This window comes from Culex quinquefasciatus, chromosome 2 (genome assembly GCF_015732765.1).
Source record: "Culex quinquefasciatus strain JHB chromosome 2, VPISU_Cqui_1.0_pri_paternal, whole genome shotgun sequence".
NCBI classification, from domain to species: domain Eukaryota; kingdom Metazoa; phylum Arthropoda; class Insecta; order Diptera; family Culicidae; genus Culex; species Culex quinquefasciatus.
The window spans coordinates 33,955,266-33,962,975 of NC_051862.1; positions in this window are offsets into that span (position 1 = coordinate 33,955,266).

Genomic DNA, 7,710 nt, shown 5'->3' on the forward strand with positions numbered 1-7,710 from the left:
GTTCTATAAAAACGACTACTTTGTTCAAGTATGGATTTATAAAATGACCCATTGTCTCTTACTCTTAAAAGAAGTAGGTTTAGGCTAACTAAAATCAAAAAAGTTCTGTTTGAATTAAATTTCTTAATGGAATAATCAAATTTAATTAAATTAAATTGTGCTTGAATCCACTTTTTTTTTCTAAACACGAACCCAGAAGAAAGACAAAACAAAAAATTATCAATTATTTTCATTCTCCCAAAAGAGTTAACGTAAGCTTTTGAGAATTTTATCTACTAAGAAATCTTTAACTTTGGCTTACGTTACGGAACCCAATCTTTTTAAAAATCGCATTTAAAAAAAATCAATTTAAATTATTCACTCTACAGCATTGCCTTGGCATTCTCGATTGCGAGATTCCTACTCGAAACGAAGTGTCCGAAGGCTTGATTGTTGAGGCAATTTCAAACCCCTTTTTAAACCTAAGCTTCCATCCACCGCGGGTTTTGAACTGACGACCTTTGGATTGTGAGTCTGCCTACCACCGACTCCACCTGGACTGAGCTAACGGCCTAACCTCTAGGTTAGACCGAGGCCAACATTTACTTCTCCGTCCGACGAAAGGCGTGATCAAATTTCGTCTCGAAAAATGCCACCGGGACCGGTCTGGGATCGAATCCAGGCTTACTGGGTGAGAGGCCACCACGCTTATCCCTACACTACGGCATTTTCAAAGCATTCTTTTTGAAAAAGTTGGAGTGATGCCTGTATCCTCGGATATAATGTGCCTTCCAGCGCATGAAACCACCCATCAAAGCCAAGATTTCTAACAAATTTGTCGCCCTCAGGCTACACATGGGCTTACATTTCATAGCTCAAATCCTCAATTTCCAAAGCACTCCATTCGAAAACTTGAGTGATGTCTGCATTCGCAAAAATTAAAAACACCTTTCATCACTCCAAAATCGCCCATCAAAACCACATTTTTCCTTCTTTATGCTGACAAAGTTGTCGCCTTGAGGTGGGAGTTGGGCTTACACTTTAGAACACGATCCCCAATTGTTCAAAACTCTTCTTCTACTGAGCTTGAGTGATGTTTGCATCAACCAAAAAATAATACCTTTCTTTCACTACTGGAAAACCACCCATCAAATTCAGGATGTTTTTTTTTCCTTGCAGATTTGTAGCCATGGGGTGGGATTTCGGTTTCCAAGCTGCACATTTTCAGAGGCATTTTTTCTCAAGGTTCGGTGATTGGTCCGAATCCGCTAAAACCCGTGCCTTCCATTTCTCGGAATGCACCCATCAAAACCATGGTTTTGTTTTGCCCGTGGACATGGAATTAGCCACTAAAGATCTGGCAAAAAAAGTGTTGGTGTGATCAGTTCTCTACGGAATCGTCCTTTTCTTTAATTTTAATTTTTGAAATCTTAAATCCGGCTGAAACTTTTTTGGTGCCTTCGGTATGCCCAAAGAAGCCATTTTTCATCATTAGTTCGTTCATATAATTTTCCATACAAATTTGGCAGCTGTCCATACAAAAATGATATGTGAAAATTCAAAAAACTGTATCTGTAAAAATTTTTTGATCGATTTGGTGTCTTCGGCAAAGTTGCAGGTATGGATATGGACTACAATGAAAAAAATGATACACAGTAAAAAATGTTTGGTGACTTTCAATTTCACTTTTCGTCACTAAAATCTAATTTGCAAAAAAAAACACAATTTTTTTTCATTTTCTGATATGTTTTAGGGGACATCAAATGCCAAAAAAAAACGGAATCGACGTAACACCTTATAATGTGGCCCTCTTAAACCTTGCGGTTACGTCAACGGATCCACAGGCGTGTATCGTTCTTTTCGCGACAAGACTCCGCCTCCCGGGTCTGCTAAGTGTGAAGGTATGGGCACGGGGAGAGGGCACCGAATACCTATATTTACACTTAGCATTTTTGCGTCCGCCTCGGGATTCGAACCGGCGACCTCTGGATTGTGAGTCCAGTGCGCGGTCCGATTGATCCACACAGTCGAACCACACAAATGCCAACTTTTCAGAAATTCCCAGAATGGGCAAAAATATTTGACCACGTAATGAATTTTTGAATCAATACCGATATCACTCAATCAAAAAGTAGTTCAGTGAAATTTTCATAAAGTGCACCGTTTTCAAGCTAGAGGCATTTTAGGTCGCAGCTTTTCATTTTTAAAAATTAGTGCACATGTTTGCCCACTTTTGAAAAAAATATTTTGAAAAGCTTTGAAAATTCTCTATATTTTGCTTTTTGAACTTTGTTGATAAGACCCTTAGTTGCTGAGATATTGCCATGCAAAGATTTAAAAACAGGAAAATTGATGTTTTCTAAGAATCACAAAAAAAACGAAATTTTCTATCGTCGATATCTCAGCAACTAACGGTCCGATTTTCAATGTTGAAATGTGAAACATTCGTGACATTTTCTGATCTTTTCAAAAATGAAATTTTCTATTTTTTTGAATCAAGACTAACATTTTAAAAAGGCCAAATATTCAATATCACGCCCTTTTAAAATGTTAAAATTGATTCGAATTTTTTTTAAATATTATTTTCGAAAAGATCAGAAAATTTCACGAATGTTTCAAAATTTAACATTGAAAATCGGACCATTAATTGCTGAGATATCGACATTACAAAATGACGGGGTTTTTTTTGGTAAAACTTAGAAAACATCAATTTTCTTGTTTTTGAACATTTGCATGGCAAAATCTCAGCAATCAAGGGTCGTATCAACAAATTTCAAAAAGCCAATTATAGAGAATTTTCTCAGCCTTTCAAAAATATGTTTTTCAAGAGTAAACAAACATGGGCACAAATTTAAAAAAAATGAATTACTGCGACTATTTTGAAAAAAGTTTCCAAAAAATGGCTATAATTTGAAAACGGTGCACTTTATCAAAATTAAACTGAAGTACTTTTTGATTGCAAATTCGATTTTACATCAAAAATGTAACTGAAAAAAATTTGTGACCAATATTTCTTTTTTTTTTAATGCATTGATTCAAAAACTCATAAATCGGTCAAAGATTTTCTGCCCATTGTGGAAATTTCTGGAAAGTTGGAATTTGATGTAAATTTTTTTTACTGTATATATTTTTTTTCAGTGTAGTCCACCTACATACAGGTTTTTGAATTTTTATAAATCATTTATGTATTGACAGCTGCCAAATTTGTATAGAAAATTATATGGACAAACTAATGATGCCAAATGACTTCTTTGGGCATACCGAAGGCAGAGAATTGCTCCAATCGAAAAAAAAAACTTTGAGATTTTTTTCATAAAATGCACCATTAGTGAGTAATAGTCGTTTCCAGTTTTTTTTTAGAAAAACATCAATTTTAGCCTTTCTATAAAAATCTGATTTTTAAAAAGATCAAAAAAAATGACAGGAGACTTGAACGAGTTTGGTCCAACCCAAGAAATTGCAAAGTGACTTTTTCAAAACCAATGTTGATGAAGAAGTGATTCTAATAGTAGTTTGTTCTTATTTTCACGCAGAAAAAAACACATATTTGAATCAACTAAACATTTCATTGGTTTGAAAAACTAGTTTTTCGAAACAACAAATGACATTTCTGGAAATGAGAAAATTTATGGTTTGATTCAACCCAATTGTTTGTTGATTATATTTATTTCTTTTTTATAAATTTATTTATTTAGCAATTCCCCACGAAAATGGAATAAACAAATGTGCTCGGATCGGCCGAAATAATTAGACCCGTATTTTTTTTTGTTTGGCCATTAGAGTGACCAACGCCGTGTTAGGGTGGTCTGGAAAATGATCATCTTAGTCGATTTTCGCAAAAACCTCCTTTTCGAAAAATCCGATTTCAATTGTCTTATTAGGGTGTAATATGGTTGTATGGAAAAAAAATAAAGTTGTCCAAATTTAGTGAGCACAGCACTTTTTTAGTTCCTTCTGGGGTCCTAAACAACTTCTCAAAGTTTGGGACCGATTAGTTTAATCCTCACTTTGCGCAAAGCGATTCAATTTTCCATATAAATTTGTATGGGGAAACCCATTTTTTTGGATTTCGATATTTATCAAATCCACGTTTCATGTTATATCAAAACCGGACTCATATTCGGATGCTCTGAAATGTCTTCTACAACTTTCCCGAAGAGAGTATGATGCTAGCATGCCCCCAAAAAAGATACAACGTGTTCAAAACTCGTCTAAAACGTGTTTTTTACTCGAAAATCACGTTTTAGACGAGTTTTGAGGACGCTATATCTTCTTTCAGGAGCAAGATAGCACCATACTCTCTTCGGCAAAGTTGTAGAGGACATTCCAAAATCCAAAAAAATGGTTTTCCCCATACAAATTTAGATGGAAAATTGGATCGCTTTGCGCAAAGTGAGGACTAAACCAATCGGTTCCAAACTTTGGGGAGTTGTTTAGGACCCCAAAAGGAACTGAAAAAGTGCTGTGCTGGAAAATCGATTTTGATATTACACCCTATTGTCTTATACGCAAATGAAAGGTGATAAGTTGGCTTTTCAAAGAAAAATAGTAAGAAGTTCTAAAAACCTAGCCTAGCATATGAAAAGGGCGTATGAAACTTTAAAATGCCGTTTTGACGGTATCTGGCCCAAAGACCCTATGCCTGGAAAAATTCATATCGGATTTCCGGACATTTTTACGTAACATTCTAAAAAATGGGAGGAGTTCATCAAAAGGATTCCGGGATATGATTTTAAAAAAAATAAAATCCCTGTTTTCGACGCGCCACACGCAAAAACAGAAAAAAGAAGAAATCAGCAAAAAATAAGGTTTTTTCACTAAAACTGCGATAACTTCAAAATTTGAGCAATGACCTATACATGTTGGGTACCAAAAGTTGCGTCTTTCAATTACAAAAATTTTAATACCCAAACATGTAAAGGTCATCCCTGAAATTTTAAAGATATCGCAGTTTTAGTGAGAAAAGTTGATTTTTTGTTGATTTCGTCATTTTCATGTTTCTGCGCGTGGCGCGTCGAAAAACTCAGTTTTTATTTTGAAAAAAATCATATCTCGGAAACGTACGGTTCGACATCGCCCATTTTTTTGATATGTTATGTGAAATTTTTCGAGGCATCCGATAAACATATTTTCAGACACGGTCAAAACGCCATTTTATCTTTTCATACGACTTTTTCAAATGTTATGCTAGATTTTTGAAACTTCTTTCTATTTTTCTCAAAGAGCCAAACTCATAATGTTTCTTGACAAAAAATGTCATTTTTCGAACCACCCTTGCACAATGTGGTTCACCCTAATGGCCAAACAAAAAATACGGGTCTAATTATTTTAGCCAAGGAACCCCCAGAAAAAATTAGGCCCGATCACAGAACTTTCTATCGGTCTAGGTTCTTTTCAAATGGAATTGCTAATTGTTTATAAATTAATCAATTGGAAAAAGATTTTGGGCATTACATCAGTTTTTCAATTTAAGTTTTTCATAAAATATCATTTAACGGTCTCCAGTTCATAAATATCACCGCACAACCGCAAAGAGATAACGACTTGCACGCGATTTTTCCCCGCTTCACCTCATCGTTTGAACTTTTGTTTACTCCGCGCTCAACACATTCAACCTTGCCTGCATCCGCGGGGGTGGCGGACCAAAAAGCTTAGCCAGCGAAGAGGTGCCAAGTCAATGTCAAGTTGCGTGTTGTTGGTGTTTACCTGGTTGGAGTTTGTTTGGAATGGGGTGTGTGTGTGTGTTTGGAGTAAACCGGAGCGTAACTAAATGGTGTTTATTGTCGCTTCTCGTTGCACGAATTTCCTAAACAAGAAACAAGCAAAACATTGAGGAAAATTTATTTAAGTAGGTGGGGGTGACTTATGTTGTATGCGAGGTAATTTTTGTTATTTGCGCAGCCCACGGCATGGCGCTGCTAGTAACAATTAGACCGTTTAGCTTCCGTTAATTAGTGACTAGGTGGTGCTGCTAACTCTTTTGAAGTTTTGTCTCTTTCAAACAAGATAAAACTCGGGTGACTCAGCAGAAGATCATCATCGGTTGAGCTGTTGGTAGTGGCATATTTATGAGTCGCAATGTTCAGATAGTTTTGCATTTACCTTGATTGTTTCTAGGTTTCTGACAGGTCGTAAGAGCCCTGGACTGGTGAAAAAGCACAAATCTTCACTTTCAATTTTGAAATGTTGTATGATAGCTAGTCGTTTTTTTTTCAAACTTTTGTTGTATAATCATCAAAACTATTTTATTTTATTCACATAAGTGGTATTTATGTACTTTTCCATGACGATAAAAATTGTTTTTATACCTTCCATCAATTTTTCCAGAACTCCACCGACTCATTCACATCAGAATCGTTGACCGAGATTACTCCAGGTTCCTTCCGTCCAGTGATTCTATCTCCGTCTCGTTGTCTTTGTAGCTGCTGCTTTTATTGTTGTTGTTATTGTTGCTACAGCCAACCCAGTCAGCATGCTAAATCTGTTGGCTCTGAGAAGCATTACGCGTTGACTCCATCCGGCCATGAGCCATCAAGCTCTGTCAACAGTACATCTTCATGGACTTGCTTACATAAGTCGTTTTCCTCCGTCGTTCTGCAAAGTGAGAGCACTTTAATGGAACGGTGTTGCCAGCAGAATTAAAACTTGGATTTTTTCAATCATTATATTTTGAAATAATGTTAATGTTAGTATATCAAAAGACAATTAAACAATTGTAAAAAAAAGGAACGGACAAAACTGTAACACTGGCAACACTGTTACCATAGAACGCGTTTCGTAAAGTATATTCCAGGGTAGTTGGGTGGGGGGAAAACGGCCAAGTGGCCAGTAGTCGGTGCTTTATTTTTTTCCTATCCGGCCAGCCCAACCAATGTCACGGCCAAATGGGCGAATTATGATGCCAAGCTGCCGTACTTTGTTTGCTAAGCTTCAGCACTGGCGGTAGATACAACAACAAAAAAACGCTGGAGAGCAACAAGGGCGACGCCATCTGTCCGGGAGGCTTTGTCTTCGCGGTGACAGCTGTCAATGTCATTTCGGGCAGATGGCAACCGTAATTGACTTCCAAGGCAAAGCACATTGAATTTTATAAGGTTGGAAATAGTGAGAATTTTTTTATTGCGTTGAATAACTTTATTCACCTTAAGGGAGCGTTCTTCTATTACGTAACGCAAAAATAAAGATTTCTCGGATACGTTTTCAAAAAGCCGTAAGAGCCATTGGTAAACAAAGTACTTTTTGCATCGGTATTCGACCTACTTACGAAAAACCAATATCAAAAATGCTTTAGATTGTTCATCTACACGTCCTTCAAGTGCCCCAAAAAAAAACTAAATGAAATTTTGTTTAATTTAGAAGAAAAGCGAAAATTAGTGTCAGAGGTCACGGTGGCTCTTACGGCTTTTTGAAAACTCACCCGAGATTTTTGACCGTCCCTTCCCCTGGTAACAAAATTTCCAATTCAAATTATTTCATCCTTTTCACGTGGGCCACTGCTTGCACGTGTTTTATATTTTCCTCCCGAAAATAGAAGACAAATTCTACACAATTTTCGTTCGTAATTCATGGAAATGTGATGCGACTGTAGACATGCTTTGTCATCACAAATTTCCCACGAGATCAAGTTGACGTTCAACGGTGTAGGCACACACGTGGAAACATTACAGCAATCAGCATCAATCAATTCAATCTGGTTGACTTGAAACCACTTGGCATGGACTCATGGTTTTT